Genomic DNA, 19,428 nt, shown 5'->3' with positions numbered 1-19,428 from the left:
TTGTCCCAGGTGGCAATGACACTCATTTACAAACACGTGGAGCCACCATGTGCCGTGAGGCGCCGAATGCTTGCACATGCAGGCAATTCGTGTCTGGCAGAACCAGCCACCAATTGCCTTTTTTCCCCCCTTCTTGCACCTTACAAAAGCTGCGTGTAAACTGTCCGGTGACTCGTTTGCCAAACATATACATGTGCAGATCCGAGGCGAGATCTCTGCGGATAAAATAGGTCACATATAGCTGCTGTACAACGACTACAAACAGCATGCGTATCCATGCCATAATTTCCGGCAGCAGACTACCGGCTACAAACTGCATAAACTATCAAGGAAATCTCTCCAGAGTGTGCTCCAAAGGAAAGAAACTCTGTGGTGAAATTATTGCTAAAGTGAATGTGACAGCCTCGTGTAGACTATCTAAAACTGGCTCCTGTCTTGTCCTTGGAATATGTGGAAAGACAGTGTTATTAAAGGAGAACGAATGATCTGTGTTTTACTGCCGAATGGCCACAAAGATAAATGAAATATAGGCACAGACAGGCAAAATTGTTAAAAAGAAAGATAAAAAAGGAATCCTTCTTTCAAGAGGTGTTGACTGAGTCCAATTCATTCAGCTTCAGTGCTGAGGAAATAGGACATGGGTGTTGCTATTTTGCAATGGATATTTAGCCCTGTAAGAAGATGTGTGTGTAGTGTCAAAAAATAACAATAATTCTCACAGGGGGCAAATTAAAGTTACAAATGACTATGAATTACTGTTAGCTGACACACTACACACAGCAATATAATGTGATGGTTCGGTACATAAAAGGGGTGTAAAAATGGATTTGCTCCAGTTTCCCTATTTTCACACTAACAATCAAAATTTACGACCAAACCAGGATATCCTGAGTAAATAAAATGCTCAATGTCAAAACAATGATTTGAATTATGATGGTGAAAATAAGCCAAGCTAACCAAGCAAGCCAATATGTGAGAATATAAATGAAAGCCCTCATGTTAAATCGTAAATCAAATTATCACCCATGATTCACTACAGGTTTTAGTTGCTTTAGCAATACCCAGATTTGATTACTCCCAGACCAGAAGAATAAATAAATCTCTTAAATAGAAACAGTTTGATCTAGAGAAATTCATTCAAACGGAGAAGACCTAGACGAACCCTGGCTAAACAAAGTGTCTGGTGTTGCAAGGTGAGAGCTGGAAAGAAAGAATACCGCTGACCAAAAAGGGGACAACGGCTCACGCTTGTCCAAAAATAGAATAAAATAAAGTAAAATAAAATGATTAAAAAACATGATGATGATCCACACGGTTCTGGAGATAATCACTTTCTGATTTTCCAAGACAAATCCGTGTTAAAATTCAGTCTGGAGATTGTGGTGTGACCTCTAGTAAGGAAGAAAAATAAAATAGTGATTCTGTAAAAATGGCAGCACATTATCTGTGGTAGATCTTGATCAAAGATTATAAATATTTTTTAAGAAAAGGTTATGTAATCTTTACGGTTCTACAAAATGTTGTGGGTGTAATTAGGGCAAAACTGTATCCTTGGATTGCAAAGGCTACAGATGAAAAAACGACCGCCTCACCTTCACAAGCCGATTACCTGACGTTGCTCCAATGACCTTAAAATAAATGATTTATTGACGTAGTAGTTCACCTTTCATCCCAATCCATACACACTATGCGAAACTGGGGGGCATCTTAGGAGACACACAGGTCAGTGACATGACAGGTCTAGTCTTTTCCAAAACATGCCTCACCTATTCACCTTTAGACCCATGCCAAACACTCTTTTATGCATGCTAGCACAATATGCTACATTCGCTGTAAAGAATGCAGCCAACGATACATTGGTAACGTTCCCTTTGTTGTCTGAGAGTCAGCATAAAGAGCCAAGCTGCTAAAAAAAGGAAAAAAAAAAAAATTGTACGTATCAAAGAAACAACCTCAGGTCCGTGCACTCCTACGCCGTTTTGCTAGCCCATGTTGGGTCCTGGCATTACCGTTTCATCCCCTCCTATTGAATGAGAAAACCCTCAGTAGATGGTTTCATTTACCCCCCCGAGGAAGCCGGGGGCAGGGAAAGCAAATCTACAAAGTAGTACAGAGAGAAGGAGATCCGAGGTAGCTCGCTTTCTTCTTGTGATTTGCTTTAGCTTTGACAAGCTTTCTTGAGTATGAGTCGTACAAAAGTACAAAATATTTAAATGTAAAATGTTAGGAGCATTAGTGGTACTAAAGTGTAAAGTCATGTGAAAGTGTAGAAATTCTCATTCAACTTTTATAAAAGATATGTTTTTGTTGTTGAAACTGTCTATGTTGTGACAGTGTAATATGAGACAGAAACTGTAACAATATCAATCCCCTCCACCTCCTCTCTGTGCTGCTACTGCTCTCTGAAGAAATGCACACTTCCGATCAAAAACAGCCAATCAGAGCAAGGAGGAGGGTCTAAGTGCTGTCAATCAATCGCGTGAACGTGCCGCTAAATGTGCTAATGGAAGAGAAGCAACTCACTGTCAGAGGAGAACCGTTTATCCACTGTCCTTGGTGGCCAAGCTAACTAGCCTTAGCAATCATGTGTAGCAGCTGTAGTGTAGCAGAGAGAAGGGCAGGAGGTAGAGGAGATTGGCTGCGCACAAACCCTCCCCCTGGCTCTGATTGGTTATTTGTAGTTTGCACTGGGAGCAGGCACAGAATCTACATTTTTTTATACATTATCTGGGGGAAAAAGATTCAGATACTCTGTGATTATCATATTTCAACAAATATGTAAAACGATTTGCTTTTTTTTTATAAAAGTTGCATACTACAGCTTTAAACCTTCTACTGCCCAGCAGGAACCTTTCACACATTAATGTCTAATCTTTTTTTTTTTTTCTTGCTAACAACAACATAAAAAAAAGCTTGGCTTATACTGCAGCTATAAATCTTACTGAATTTTCTTTCATTTCTATGAAGTGTATTTATGTCCAAAATCATTACAAACAAACTGGCTGGTTTTTTTGCACATGGACGTTGCTGCACATTTAGAACAAATGCAGCCATTGACTGCTGTAGAGACATGACTAGATCAGACTGGGAGGTGAAAAGAACAAATCATGATACAAGTGTCCAGAAAAAGAAATACTTTGCATTCTACATGCTTCATGTGTGATAGATGAACAGGGTGAGTCTAGAAGGTTGAGCCAAACAAATTGATACTCTCTCCTTGATATTTAATAGTTAATTTTTTAAAGTATGTATCACATTAATTTTACATGTCTTTTTCCAAGGACTTTGAGGTTGAAACTTTTCTCCTGACGTGCTGAACCAAAAATAGACCTCTGGGTGTATCATGTGTAATAATTGGAGCTGCTGGCAGCTTGCTTGAGCCCGTGTTTTCACTCATCTCTGACGTTAATCATAGAGGAGACTGGAGCGCCGTCGGGACTGGGAAAGGATCCAGCAGTGACGCTCTCGGAGAAAGGCACCTCTCGTCCCAGCTGTGCTAAAGTGCTAATCTAGCTCCTTTGAGCCTAAAATTGATCAAACAACACAACAAATAAATAGTTTCAATGGTTTAATCACATCTTTCCTGGTATGTTTCCAAGCAAGCTGTGAGCGTCGCTGCTTCTGAGCTATTAGTAATGGAGAGCGGTTTCTGAGGAGTGTTTCCAGAGCATCAGAATCAGCCACATTGCTAGAGGGATGACTTCTTAATTAGAAAAGATTTTTTCAACTATATTAGTTCTTGTGGGTGGGAAAGGAGCAGTTTTACAAAAAAAAATGGCTGAATAAGAGCTTCTATTTTAATACTTTAACGCTAATGGGGGTGAGCTGTTTTTTTTTAAAGGGCCATACCGTATGGTCAGTAAACAGCGTGGGGCACACGCGCTTCATTTGAAGGGAAGCGCGTGTGCCCCAGATTAAAAAAGCAGAACTGTCAGTCGATTAAAAGATTTAATCAGATTAATCACACTCTAGTGCTGTGATTAATCATGATAAATCACTACACCTATCTTTGTAAGGTTGAAACAAAAATATGCAAAAAAGTTGTGGTTCTTGCAGGAACGGTGCTGTGGGGAAGCCCCTCCTTCTCCTGCACTCCAACCAATTAAAATGCAAACAATTGGCAGATTTTTTTTTTTTTCCAATTTCTTTTTTTACATAGCAAATTATAAAAGTAATAAAGAGTAGCAAACTTGTTCAGTTCACAACTGACAGATGAGATCTATTTCTTTTTCTGGTTCTTTCTGGTTGAATGCTCTGACCCTTTCTGATGTCGCCCTGGGCAGCTGCCCATATCCATGACAATCACGTATGAGTGTGTGACATCATGGTAGCAGACAGGTGTGTAGATCGTGGAGACAACATGGAGTGTGGGACAGTGAAGCAGGACCGTGCAGAATGCTTTGAATCACCGACATTAGTTTGTCTCAGTGATAAAAACATCAGTGTCCGCTAAAATCATAAGGGGACGCGAATGTTTTTGTCACGTTGGCGGGTAAATTTCTTCTGCGTGTGAAGAAGAAATTTAGTGGTGCAGGTGGGGACGGTCGCGTCTGCCAGAATAATCATCAGACTATGGAAATCTTCAACTGTTCCGAATGTTAAAAGCTGGTTGGAATTAATGCTGGAAATAGTGTCATATGACCAAATGCTGGCCAAGCTAAATAATGACATAGAAAACTTCAAGAAATCCTGGAACTATTTCCTCTCCTGCAATACTGGGACAAGTCAAGTCGTTTGGTGAACTGCTGTTTTGGAAAATACTGAGGAGTGACTCCTTCTGTTTACTGTGGTTATTTCTGCTAACATCAAGGACATTTATATTAGGTACCGGCAGCGGCGCTCTTACCACTCAGGAATAGGAGAGAACGCATGCTGATCATGGAAAATAGCCTAACTTCCCATCATCAAAAGATCGTTTTAAATTTTCTTTTTTTTCCAAAAGCAAAACGACTGTGTTAAAGTTTATTAATTTTCCCTTCCAATGATACCCACTTTATGTATACTGAAGCATCAAAAACACTTGAATTTTCCCAATAGTTTTCAGAAATCTTTTGAAAAGCCTGCTTAGAACGGATTATTTATGCTAATTCCAACGCCCCTCCTGACACCGCACTGAAACATTGTCCGAGAAAACCGGTTCGGGCGTCGCGAACAAATGACCAAATGAGCCAACAGTGATGTCATATTAAACCTTAAACTATATGCTTTCTAGACATACCCGGTTTGCCAAAGGTTATTTTTTTAGTTTTTTTCTAAATCATAAAAGTATCAAAAACCTCCGAACAGATCGTCAAATAGCGAATGAATTATGAAAAATAAACCCCACAACATGGGTATCAAAATAAAGATTAATGTGTGAGTTTTAATATTATATTGGTGCCAAACCTTTAGAATCAGTGTGTGTGACGCCCCACGCATATCAATCAATATCAGGCTGATTATGACATCTACCGCGCTCCTCCTGAACGCCGCGCTGAGACTGAGGGAGGGGTACACAGTTAAATTTAGTCAAAACTTTTTCAGATGGTCGGTAGTAGGGAATTTTCCATAAAAAAATAAATCTAAAAAGAAAACAATCTCTATTTTCTGCCAGCAATATAAAAAAACTACTAAAGACAGATAAATAAATGTGTTTATCTGATGCAGCAGCCTTATTGACATCTAAGAAGGAAGTTTCAATGAAAAGCATAAAAAAAATAAACATTTTGGTCCAAGTCAAAAATTCTCTAAAATTAGATTTTTTTAAAAATCAAACGAAAGATCCCTATTTCCTACGAGCAATATCTAGGAAACTATTAAAGATGGCCAAAAATGGACGCCTTTATTTTATTTAGCAGCCCAATTCATCTGTAATAGAGAAGTTTTATTGAAATCTGATGAAAAACACAAATTTGGTGAGTGGTCAAAAAAATACTCAATTTTGTGAATTTATGAATTTTTTCTCTGTCGGTCAAATTAGCTTTGGAAGGATTTTTGCGGCCTAATAAATCTTTATTAAACAGTCTCAGACCCCTACAAAAAATTTAGCCTGTTAAGACCACATAGACGGGCAAATAGCCTTTGGGACTTGGTTTCACATATATTGTTTAATATGGAATCCCAAAAATGCCATGTCTCCTGTTAGGGTCAATATTGAAATTTGTTTTATTTTTCAAAATGACAGTTTTTTAAAGAACCTTCATTTTTAAAGTAAGCTATTTATACTGTGCATTTTCATGTTTTGCAATATGATATATATATAAATATATATATATATATAAATAAAGAATGTCATTACAAATAAGTATCAAATTGATAATTTTTTAAGTAATCAGGTTTCAAAAACCCCATCTTCTTCTACACAAAGGTGGGTTTGTGGCAAGGTCTCAAAAACCGATAGACATAATGGGCTGAAATTTTTTCTGTTTTTTTCTGGTAATACACTTAATAAACAAAATGCATTTAGAGAACTAAAAATCTAAAGAAAAAAAAATTGACTGCCTGTACTTATTTGTATGTGCCAATTTTCTGTGAAACTTTTATTGATTCGATATGCGCTGACCTGGTTGTTTTGTTTTGTTATGCTTTGTTTTATTTGTGGTTTTTGTTTTGTGAGGGGGTGGGGAGGGTTAGGCGGGGTTACACACATATATGTTCTGAAATAATAAAAACTTTAATAACAAATAGAAAACTTATTTTAAGCTCTGCTAGCAAGCCACAGAAATCCACCTCATCCGCCCCACACTTAATTCCACCTGGGAAATCTCCAATAGTCCCTCTCATGCTAAACAGACATTTTTTTAAAAACTCATTATTACTACTCTCTGCACTCACACCAACTGCTGAAACACATAAGTGCTGCTAATTCGCTGCATAGTCAAGACAGACAATTTAAGATTTATTTATCCCTGTGTTTTACATATAGTCGAAAGAAGGAGCGTAAACACAAAAATAATTGCATACGGTGGAATACAGCTTAGAAGAAGACTTGATGGTCTTAAATTATATACCAGAATACACAGCGATTAGAGTTAAATATTTAACAAAATTCTTCTAAAAAAAAGACATTGCTGCATTTCATTCAGCTTTTGGCGACACAATATGCATAAAATTACAGCAAAACAAACCAATTTTTAACAAGAGACGTTTCATTCGATTAGGTTTTATGATGGAACATGCAGAAAGAATAGAATTAGGCTCAAAGGTATATTGCTTTATTGCGTATCCATGTAGTGCGTTTTAAGTAATTAAGAAACGAATTACTTTTGAAAATAAATTAGTAAAGTAACTGGAATACCTTCTTTTGGGAATTAATCAGTAATTAGTAACTAATTACTATTTCCAAGTAGTTTGACCAACACTGTTTACTGCATTAATCATTTATATCCTCTTTAAGCAACATAACTCTGCTGTAGTTTACCATTATAAACTGACATAACAGTAAGTGTTAGCCTGCATGCCTCCATTTTCCAGGCGTACATGAAGCACATGAAGCATAAACAGCCGTTATTCAAGTGCATCAGAGCACCTTTTCAAGAGACAGTCGCCACATTACCATCAACAAATGCAGCAGAGTGTTGTGTTCCAGTAATTACCGTGTACAGGGTGTTTTTTTTTTTAATGGAGGCCAGACTTCATTAGGGAGAACAAATTAGATTATCCATAACAGCATTAAACCTGATCATCATGTCATAGTTGCAAATGTGTTTGTCCATGTTGTTTATGAGTTATGCCTTGGATTATTCTCAGTGGTGATGCCTTTTTTTTTCCCCCTTGCTGTGTCTGTAGTCCAAAGGGAAATGTGGAGGGATGTTCAGTCAGTCATGAATATGCCAAAGACAGAAATCAGAATGTTCTGAGGCTTAAAGCTGCATTATGTAACTTCAATAAACAATGCTTTTTATTTTTTTTTTTTTACATATTTGTCCAAACTTTAACTTTTACTTTGTGGGAAAAAAGATAAAAAACAGAAAAAAATAAATCGAGCTCCTCTGCCGCTTTCCTGTGGTCCTACAGCCATCTGCAGAAATACACCTCTCCCAGTTTGGAAGCCACCAATCAGAGCGCACATAAGCTAATGGCAGAGAAACAATTTACTGTTACAGAAAAACTGCCATCAACGGTGGTCACTAATGCTAAGGCTAGTTAGCATTGGTGGAACTAGCTGTAGCCTAGCAGAGAGCAAGATGGAGACTGAGTAACAAGTACATGAAGGTCATTAGCAATGCTAAGATCCACCAAACTAATAGTTACGATACCTGTAGTCAATTTTAGATCATTTTAAAACAAGTAAAAAGGGATTCTCTTCATAAACATTTTCCAGGAACCATTCGATAGTCGTTGGCTGTTTCAGCGTCAAAACTAACAATCCTCACTGAAAACATACTGCAGAAAACAGCATGTAAGGGAGATTGTTCCTTTGATGAACTGAAGGTTCTGGGCATTTTGGATTGGTCGAATATTCAGGATAGCAAGTCAGTTTTAAAGAGAAACTAAACTCCAAATAATTTTTTTAGATAAGTTGTATTAATTGGGCCTTAAGATTGCCATCATTTGTTACTGTGCAAATTGTGACATTTTCATAGAAACATGCAATTTAGCAATACTTTGGCCTTAAACCGTCTTAGTGCTGCCCTCTTTGGTTTAAGGCTGGCTACTGCAGTTGAATTTTCCTATTGGTCAGAAATGATACAGCTACGGAGGATGGTTACTGCGAATCGATTTGTGATTTTCACATATTGAAAAAAGTGACTAGAGTCGTTTGCTTTTATGTCCATTTTAGTTCAGCCTTGAGTAGCTTAGAAAAAAAAAATTAAATAAAAAATAAAAAGATGCTCAACATAGGAGATCAGAAAAAGATTGGAAAATGTTGAGAAAATATAAAAACACATCTGCTCAGAGGTTTTGGGTTAGGGTTAGTAATAGGGTTAGCTACATAATAATAGATGCTGTTTAAGCTTGCTGATACTCCAAACTTTAAAAATGATTAAAAAAGACCAGACTTTAGTATTGTGGAGTTAATAACAGTGGTATAGATTTCTCACGCTGTGAGCAGTACATTTTTTTTTAACAAATAATTATCTTTAGTTAAAATAAAAAAATGAGACCAATCAGAAATAATAACTGACTGACATTAAAATGCAACATTTAAAGCTTTATTGTGAAATAATTGCCAGTGTAGATTGTTGTGTTGAATTTATAGTTCAGCCAAACATTTTTACCCTCAGTCTTTAATAAATGCTCAGTCACACTTTTCAGATACACATCCTCCTCCGAAGAGGATCGAATGTATAAAACAAATGTTGGTACTTTATTTCAAACAACTATTTCTTTTAAAAGGAAATAAAGGTCATGACCTTGTGCACCACTCAAAGTTTGCCAGGTCCAACATTTTGAAATAAAACAATCTGCCCCTAGTCAAACCTTGGGGGGGTAATTTCTGTTTGTCCTTGTTAGCAATCACCTTCTTTTTAAAATCGTAAGCCTTTCTCCGTGTTTGGTTTTGTTGGAATCTTCTGAAGGTTTTTCTGCTGTACTGCCAGATACTGTGGCACACTTCATCTCTGCAAACTCAAACCTGGTGGGGTTTTTTCCTCAAAAAAAACAAAAACAAAAACAAAAAAACAACTAAATAAATAAATACCTGTGCTCAATGCTGATTGTTCCAGAAAGCCCACTGACAAACAAAACCGCAATGATCAAATTGAAATGCTCCTGATCAGTGTTTTGATCTGATCAAAGTACAAAGAAAACAACAACAATAAAGAATCACACGTTTGAAATAATAAGAAAGTAAGTAATTAAAAAAAAATAACTAATGTGTCTAAGTAAATGAGCTGAAGTTGTAGAGCACTTTTCTGGGAATTGAACTAGAGCGATGTTCATTGAAGTCCCAGTTTCAGTCACTAATTAGAAAATAGCTCAGAAAACCAGGTTTAAAGGTGTTTCAAATGTTTGATGACCTTTTTCTTAACAATGTCAGTCTATTCAAAGGAAGGTAGGCATGACGAGGACAGCAATAATCGTTCCATAACTGTATTATGCCATTTTCAGTGTGACAGAAGGTACTTCATCATTTCCAGCCTTTGGTAAAATTAGCCAGAAGGTCATCTAGAAAATACAGACAATGCCCGGAAAATCATAAAATATTTAATCAAAATTTCCCCCAGAAATTATTCTCTCGTGCTCAGGCTTGGTGGCATGAATTTTCTACTGCAATTACTTCCAAAAATATCAAAGGAGCAGTACTATGCATTTTCCAGGCCCTTAGCGCCATTTAATAGCACAATTAAGTAACAATATTACCTTCAGTCATTATAAAAATCCTCTATAGATCAAGCATAACAAAGAAAAAAATTTGACTTTGTAGTCAATGCCTTGAAATTGGGCGTCTGTCTCTTTAAAATCTCCTGCTCTTTTTGAAACTCCGCCTTCAGGAAGTCTTCACAATGGTTCCTCTATTAACCCTTTAGCATCTCAGCAGAAGTTCAGTTCCACCAAGTGTTTGCTAATTGCTGTGGGCTAGTCTGAAGGAGCTGAGGGAGTCGAGGGAGCCTCCTCCTGAGGCTCTTTCAGGAGGAAGCTTGGAAACTGAAGCTCAGAGGAGGAGCTGAATCTCGCACAGCTGAATGGTTGCCATGGGAGACTAAAAAAATTTCTCAAACATGCATGGAAGAACCAAAGCAACACGCCATGTATGTTTTAATGACGAAATAACACAATGATGAAATAACACAATGTAAAGCTCAAAAATGTACATTTTAGATAATACTGCCCCTTTAAAAAAATCTTTCGTTTATAGGGCAAACATCCTTTAATCTTTAGACTAACACAGCAATATTGCTGGTGTTTAAATAGACGAGTTACTGTAGATTCACAGTTCTTTGCTTGTTTCACGAAGAACAACAACAAAATTGCCTCGGTGACAAAAGAAATGACTCAGAGGGTCCTGAGTGAAAACTAGGGCACACGAGGAGGCATATTCATGCCAAAAAACAAAAGGTCACAGAAAGGTTGTTCTTTTCCAGAGAATGCAACACATGTGATTCACTGCGGCGCAAATGCACGAGATGAAAGCAGTTCCTGTATTATTCATTTATAAAAAATAAAAAAATATCTATTTATTTTTACATTTATTTACATTGCATTTACATTAGTATTTGCATTTACTCAGCCAGCCAGAAGAAACAAAAAGGGAAGAGAACAAAAATAGCCATCTCATCCTTCACAACTGGAGGGTTAATGTCTCTAACCCAGTTCCAGCTGACTCCAGCTATAAGTCCCAAATGTATTTGCAGGTGTGAGGATTACAAGGGCTTTACCCAAAACAACTTTAAAAACTTTTTTTGTGTGTATCAGTGTGATTACTAATTAACAGGGTGATAAAATAATTTAATGGGGGAAAAAAAAAACAGAACAAGTTAAGTCCTATATCTGTTATGTGCAAGCGACAGAGAGGATGCAAACATGGGCTCAGGAAGCAGCCAGGAGGATGTACTAGGAAGTGGGATTAACGGCTTAGCCGGCTCTGTTGGGCTAAATGTGAAGGTTTTCGGCGCCCTGAAGTTGGCTCCATTCAAACGCGGCAACATACGCTGAACTCCTCACCTGCTCCGGAGCGGTTTCTGTTCCGAGTATCGGGTTACGTTGCGTGTAAGACGTGCGAGCGATTCCAGAGAGTCCCGTGCACGCACGCCTGGCGGCGTTTGTCATTTTTGCCCAATAGAACTTATTTTTATTCATTTTAAACAAATTTTTCCACAACCAATTTCTGAAGAGACATTTTGAGCCCATCAAGCAGACGACGAAATGCAAAAATATACCTAGCTTCAGACCGGGTTCCAAAAGTTTTGAAAAGGAACGGAAAAATTAAAAGTCATTGATGCGGTTGTGACACTTGTCGCTGGTTTTTATTTTTATAGAAATGTCTCTGCTGTGCTCTTGTGGACAAGGACACACCGTATATGAGGTTTGTTTAATTAAATTGTGTAACAGGAATATTTTTATAATCTTCTAAAATGCCCAAACAACAAATACAGTCTTCCCAAAACAAAAGATTGCTTACATTCTGCCATGGTGGTATGAATACAGAAATCACATTAATATTCATTCGCATTTGAGTTTAGTATGTCTTTATGCAGCTAAACAAACCTGGTTTTTTATAGACAAGAGAAGTCATGTATCATATTTTATATCCTCAAAGTTTATATATTTATACTTAGCTACATTATGTAACTTCTACAAAAATGTGTTTTCTACACATTTTCTAAAACAAATAATCTGAGAAAAGATTGAGCTCCTCCTCCTCCCTGAGATGTTATTGAAATTTGAAAACAAAAAAAGAAGCATGGCACCTGGTCAAAAACAACCAATCAGAGACAGGAAGAGGGTCTTAGCTATGTTAATCAACCTAGTGTACGCTTCAAAGTGTGCTAGAAAAATTCTTATCCGCTGTCTTTGGTGGCCATGCTAACTAGCCTTAGCATTCACACCAGGCTATGTTGTGGTGAATCAGCAGAAGCGTAGCACGGAGAAAGGCAAAGGGTGTGAGCAGCATGTACGTTAGAGTGACTGACAGCGCTAATACCCTCCTCCTGGTTCTGTTTGGTCGATTCTGACTGAGCGGTGTGTTTCTGTGGTTAAAGCACTGAGAAAAGGCAGAGGAGGTTGATTTTTTTCACAGATTATTTGTCCCATGTTACACTGTCATGATAAAGTTACATACAGCAGCTTTACTGCTCGTACAATGTGAGCAAGGAAAATTGAAGTCAAATTTCTTGTTTGTGTGCGCAACCTAGGCCGAAAAAGCTGAATATCATTCTGACAATAGAAAAGCTAAATATTATGTTTTTTCCAGGGCCCTGGTTGTTACCCAGGATAAAAAAGGAACAAGATTTAAATATTCCTAACACTGTTGTTAGAGCCCATTATGTCCTATTTACATTATCAGCAAAGTTAATTATTTGCCAGCCAATACGCAGAGGGAAGATAATGGAAGAACTCCACACTGTTTACTCAAAAATAGCTGAGCGGTGAGAGAATAGGATTTAGAGACATTATATTCTAATCTTTGGCACATTACTCTGAAGTATTTTATATCCTTCCTGTCATTGTAAAGTGCATTAATAACCCGGCGTCACGAAATTACATTTTGAAACGCCGCTCCTTTGCAGCTCGACTGTGTTGCAGCGAATCTCTTTTGTTTAGAGGTCCTGCGTGTCCAATCGCGTCCGACCAAAACCCGCTCGGATGAGAGGCTCCAAATCCCACAGAACTTTTCGACTCGCGCACGCCACCACGGACACCATTAGCTGTCAATTGCTGTAACTAATTTGCCAACTTCATTTCATGCATCATGCTAAATTATGAAGCCACATCAGTAATAACCATTATTCGCTGTAATGACCATGAGAAAAGCTGCTGTGGAAGTTGAGGGAACAGGAGGGTTTGGAGGGGGGGGCGGGTTGTTAATTTCTCATTTGGTGATGGGTGGTATCAGTGCTTCTTCGCTGTGGGAGGAGGGGCATCCACGGGCAGCGCGAGTCACTCTTGGATGCAAGTCATCCACTGCATGGCAAGCCTTTTTACCGCTGCCGAGGAGGAGAAAAAAGAAAAAGAAAAGATTCCTCCTAGGGGCCTTGTGTTTTGTGTGAGTGTTTTGGAATTTTACAAAGTGGATGCATACCTTTAAAAAAAAAAACCAAAAAACCCCCCCCACCAAATTAGATGTTCAGCTGTAAGAATGGGGTGTGAAAATACAGATTAAGCCAGGGGTGGCAAACTCGTTTCCATCTTGGCCCAGATCAAGATCATGAATGTCCTTAAAGGGCCAGTTGTGCCAGAATGTCTTGATAAAACTCATTAGGAAACTGATACAATACTGCTAAGTAACTGACTCTGCATTCAATGAGTTCGTCCTAAATTGGGGTAATACTGAACATCTTCTCACATTGATGTAATTTGGCAGCAGAACGTCTTTGGGTTGATTAATACAATAAAATTAAAGTACACAACTTGAAGGTTTTATTCATGTGGCTCTAAAGTCTAGAGGGCCACATAAAAACTTGTGGGGGGGGATCAGATTTAGTTTGCTTTAAGGTATTTAGACCAACATTTTCAAAATACAGAAAAAAGGTAAAACACAATCTGGTTAAATTTACTTTAAAGAAAAAAAGAGGAAAATCTGCTGCTAACTTCATCTACTGATCATCTCAGTTACAATGTCATCTATTACAATTGATTATTATTTTTGATAGATGCAGTGCCTTTAAAAACTATTCCCTCCCTTGGATGTTTTCCCTCTTTTTATTGCTTTTACAAATCAAATATGATCAACAAACTTTCACCATTTGAAAAAAAACAACAACAAAAAAAACACATTTCTACAAAATAATGACAATTAAATAAAAATATTAGACATAAAATAAGTGCATAAATATTTACCACCTTTAAAGTGACAGACCTAATTTAATGAAGGTCCAATCAACTGGTGCTAGTCGTCTCACAATGAGTGGAATGGAGATTACTTCAGGGAAATAGGTCTCTTCAGTGACTGTAGTATAAAAAAGAGCTTTTTAGCCATCAAACAAGACATTTTGTTTGGTGGCTATATTTTCAGGAGCACCCTGGATTTAAATTGTAAAGTGAACATCAGCTAAATTGTGTGGTGGTTTTTAAGTACTGTGCTACAACACAACAAGGTGGTTAATTAGCCAAGCTAGCCCTTCGTATAGCTGCGTAGAAATATTGTTGCAGTTTGCCAAATGTACATTTAAATCAGTAAGGATACTATCCGGCAGTGTGTGTTATTTTTTGCTCTAACAAATGCACGCTGCTACTAGGAAACCACCAGTTTATAAAATATGGGTTACCCCTGGAGAATTTGAGAAAATACAAAGTTTTTAAAAGAGAGCTTTGAAATTTAAAAGATAATTCTGCTTCATGTGTATTTGGGTCGTTGACATCGCAAGTTTGCACAAGAATGGAGCGGATCAGCTTGTAAATGCTTTGGTGGAAAAAAAGACTTAAGAGTTTCTGACATGAATTCTGAAGAATTTGAGTTTTACTCCAGTCGGCCCTTGTCCTCAACTTTGTTATTATTTTTGGAAATCCAGTCAGTGTTCTCTGATAGGGTTTAAACATTTTGCTTGCTGCCACATGGTAGCAAAATGTTTATGCTGTGTGGCAGTTTAAATTCAGAAATAAACCGAAATTATAATGCTTTTCTAGTCATACTGACCCCTGAAAACACTTTGTATCCGAGCCACACATTCACACACTAATCAGTAGGAAACCTGGTGTTAAGTAGCTTACCCAGAGGCACATCGGCATGTGAGAGGAGAAAACCCAAATCAAACAAACAGCGTGCCATAGTCGCCCCAAAACAGGGCCGGTTCTAGGCACGGATTCATGAGGGGGCAGGCAGAAATGTGAAGGGGGCATCATTATGCGTACATGTACTCCATGATATTTATTAACATTGTTGACTTGTGTTTTCTTCATGGGTTTGGGGTAAACTGTGCCCAACCCAACCAAAACAAAAAAAGCCTACCCTAAGATCTTTAAAATAGATAGTCTTCATCCAAGATTGAACAGCCAACAACACAACATTTATCTACTTGGATGGTCTTTATGCAGTTATATATCTTAGACTAATTTGAACCTAAAAACAATAACCTACATTTCAAATAGGATTAACAAACAGTCTGGCTAAAGCAGTTTCCTACAGTTGATTAGAAACTGAACACCTCAGAAGTTTTTCTGACCACTCCTACATTTCTACTTTTTCTTCGCATCTTGCATAGCAGAGGAAGCTAGCCATGTTCATGTGGGGTAGCTGGCAGGATTGTATGACCTTAAAGCGTCATTGTGTGTTCTAATAAAGTTCTGAGAACTTGGATCTCTAGACTCCTGTCTATTCTGCCTGACCTGAGAATCGAACAGCATAACATTCTGGGCCCTACAGATTCAACCTTTCACCGCAGGGGTCTCAAACTCTAGTCCTCAAGGTCCAATCTCCTGCAACCTTTAGGTGTCTCTCTGCTTCAGCACACCTGGCTCCAATATTATCTCACTAGAAGAGTTCTGACTGCATGCTAGTCCAGTGTGGAAGACAAGGAACATATCTTGTTGCTGGATTTTTGCTCTCGAGGATTGCAGTTTGAGACCTCTGCTTTACTGGATCTCTTGCTTAGCAAGCTGGATCTCGTCAAAGCTCCTTGTACCAGGTCTTTTCCAGACAGTGGTTAACGACACCAGCATCGATTCCATTTGCCTGCCCACTCTCCAAACGCCTTCACCGTTCAGACTTAGCCCTCACAGGCCATATACCCTGTGTGCCTCTGGACTAGACTCCAACAAAGACTCTGCACAACTTGGATCTCTGCCTTCCACGCTTCTCCATGTCTACGCCACTTCACTAGACCTCAACCTCCATCTCATTATTTATTCTGCACATTATCACCCATCTCGCGCATTCTTTAATTTACAGACACTGGTTCCAGAAGTCCTAGCCCCAAATCTATTGCACTTCCCTTTTATAAATAAATCATTTTTCTTTTTACCTCGAGTCCTACCTACCCTATGTTCTTTATACTACAGACCTTTTGAGATATGTTGACCAAGAAATCCTTTAATGCAAAAAAGAAAGAACAAAACAGTCCCCTTTGCTGCTATACAGTGTCTTCCTATTATCATTGCAAATGTAATTCCAGCTCCTCGCTACAACCGGTGAGAACACGAGTTGCCGTGCTGCACCTGTATTTCAATATGCAGTGGGATCCAGCCAAAATTGGCTAAGTGCTAGGAAGGAATCCTAAATGAAACAGCAGCAGAAGGTCCACCCGAGGTGGGGTAATCTGATTTAACTTTTATTATTTTCCCCATCTCCTGCCGTTACCACAGTTTGCTCTTTTGAAATGGAAAATGTGATAAATATTGATGTCCCTTGCAAGGAATGCAGCCAGCTAGGCGCGAGGTTGCAGGTCTTTGGTGATCTATAGCGCTTTCCTACTCCCATCAGAGAGAACCTGAAGGTGTATGTGTGTGTGTGTGTGCGTGTAAACTGACCCCCAGCTGCCAAAAGCCTGGGAATCAGAAGAGGCTTGGCTGTCTAAAAAGCTCTTACTGAGCTGTATTAAAACACACACACACGCCGTCTCATCTTCTCGCTCACTTCAGTTCTCGTGTCTCCTGTCAATCTGTCATTCCAAACTTCTTGATCCTTTTGTTCTCTTGCTTCCATTACTACTTTTAGCAACTAAGATCTCTCATTTCTTTCCTCCTAGCAATCCATTTTTTCCTTGAAGAGCTCAGAGACGAGAGAGGAAGATGAACAGCGACTAGCAGAGACAGCCGGCAAGATAAAAGCCGACACGGCCAACCCAAAATAGCTGCTTCAACTTCGCTAGGCTGGTAAAGTGAAAATAAGTGGGAAGCAAATGTTCTTGATTGAGTAAAATAAATCAGCTAAGGTATATACAAATGAAATAAACAGGTGCTTAGTAATGGATTTATAAGTTGAGGCAGATCTCTTGGGAATTGGTCATAACTCTACGCAACATTGCCTCTCCAAAAATGGCTGCCAGAACAGGAAGTAAGCATCAAATATAGTGATTTGAGCACAACTCTGCAGCACCAAACGCAGAAACTGTTCCAGAAAATAGACTCTCCATGGTTTCATAAAGATGGAAATATCACCCACACCTCGGCGGATTTAGCTCTGCACGCCCACCTATCTGCATCCATGCACTCGTTCTGGCCAAGCAGCTCCCCCGCAAGCGCTCACGCAGCCAAAACTGCTCCGAGTCGCGCAGGTAGAGCATCGCAAAGTTGTCTGGGATGGAAGCTGAAAATACCAGCAGATCAATGCGTAGAAGCAGCGGGCCAGCGAACAACGCTCCCAGTGTTGGGAGGACAGTAAACGTCTTCACCTGACTCTTTTCACTAACCCAAAGGCAGTTACCCCCCTCTCTGTCTGTGTCCCACTTAAAATGGCCAGCTCAGCTCAGTTCATATGATAGCGTGCGCTCTGCGTTCACCTGTCAATTTGTTATGACAAGTGAATTGGGGGGCAAGAGAAGCAGGCAGAGAAGCGAGAAAAGACATACTTACCAAACGCCGTAACAGAGGAAATCCAAAGATTGCTCGTTTCCATTCACGGCGGATGCTCATTAAATCCAATATGCTGGAGGAAGGATTGAAGATCCCATCTGAGATGCCGCCTCAAGAGGAGGAAAATGAGATTTCTTTAATGGAACGATGTTGCAGCGGTGTTAAGAAAAGTGATAAGTATGCAAAAGGAAGGGGTGGAGGGGATCTGATACCCAGTCCACGGCCGTTTCCCGTCAACGGCGGAGCCACACGTGTACACGCGCTGACACATGCGGTCCGCACCGAGAACTGGCGAGGGAGGATGTATCCAGGCTGAGAGACTGAGGTGGGAGAAGGAAAAGTGGGATGGAGACCAGCAGGGGGAAGACAAAAAAAGGAAGAGAGACACAGAGGGGAAGGCAGCTGATCCGGAAAAGAGAAAGGTGGAGGGAGGAGGAGGAGGAGCTGGAGCGGATGATGAGAGATGGGGAGAAGGGAGGGAGAGTCTACCCTTTCCGTCTTATTTTTCAGTCGATCTAAATAAAAGTGTTTGAACCTAACAGAGAGAGATGATCTAATTATTTTTGCCAGATCTATATGTGAAGGTACAGTCGGACGGACGGACATGCAATGAAGTGTTGAAACACATTTCTGCATTATGTATTGACTTCTTCACACCTAGAAGACAATGTGTATCTAACCCCCAAAGGTTCTACCCTTAAATATCAAAATTCACACAAACATATTTCTTTAAAGAATTTTTCTTTGCTTTTACTAGATTGATGGGAAAGTGGGTTGTTATTTCAAAAATGGTGAAAATAGACCAAAGCAGCATTAATATTAGGTTTTTTCATCATGTTTATAAACCAAAAACTGAACGGAGAGGAAATGCATAGCTATAATGAATTTCAAAGAAACTTCGCCGATCCTGGCAACAGAACAAGAAGAATACAACTGACTGACGATGCGATTTATGCGATCTGGAACAGAATTAAAATGCCTTCTGACTCAAGACAAATTTTGCAAAAATCCACAAAGCTTCAATATTTAATGCTTGTGAAATGTGTCTAGACAAACTTGTACCCACATACGCTGCATAGTGTCTGGTCTATTCAAGTCTAAATAAAATATTTTTGAATGATCAACAATCCTTGGCAGCTGTTTATTACTTGAATCTGTATCTCAGAACATAAACACTGAAAATAGTGTAACTTTACTAGTTAAAATGTCTTTGAAAAAGCTTGGATGCAAGTTTAACTCTCTCTGATGATGAATGCTGAACTTCCTCCCGTTAAATATATCCACTAAAGTTGAAGGATTTTATTAATATATTTAAATGCAAATGTGATATTTAAATGT

The 19,428-nt window shown here is 38.8% G+C and overlaps 1 protein-coding gene across 2 annotated transcripts in view; it reads right to left on the bottom strand.

The window, feature by feature from the left end:
* The window catches only part of LOC102231010 (leucine-rich repeat and immunoglobulin-like domain-containing nogo receptor-interacting protein 1), a 168,063-nt gene extending 149,566 nt beyond the window's left edge, over positions 1 to 18,497 (bottom strand). The window contains exons 1-2 of one of the 2 annotated variants that reach the window (XM_023347583.1): positions 18,303 to 18,497; positions 18,091 to 18,200 (exon numbers count right to left, since the gene is read on the bottom strand). The gene's annotated coding sequence lies outside the window, so the exon portion shown is untranslated. Of the gene's footprint in view, positions 1 to 18,090 lie in introns of both variants that reach the window. The other variant, XM_005811442.2, reaches the window with a different exon arrangement.
* Positions 18,498 to 19,428: the final 931 nt, after the last annotated feature.

Source organism: Xiphophorus maculatus, chromosome 2 (assembly GCF_002775205.1).
Source record: "Xiphophorus maculatus strain JP 163 A chromosome 2, X_maculatus-5.0-male, whole genome shotgun sequence".
NCBI lineage: Eukaryota > Metazoa > Chordata > Actinopteri > Cyprinodontiformes > Poeciliidae > Xiphophorus > Xiphophorus maculatus.
Note: the sequence above shows the minus strand (reverse complement) of the source record. Positions and strands in the feature narration are given on the sequence as shown.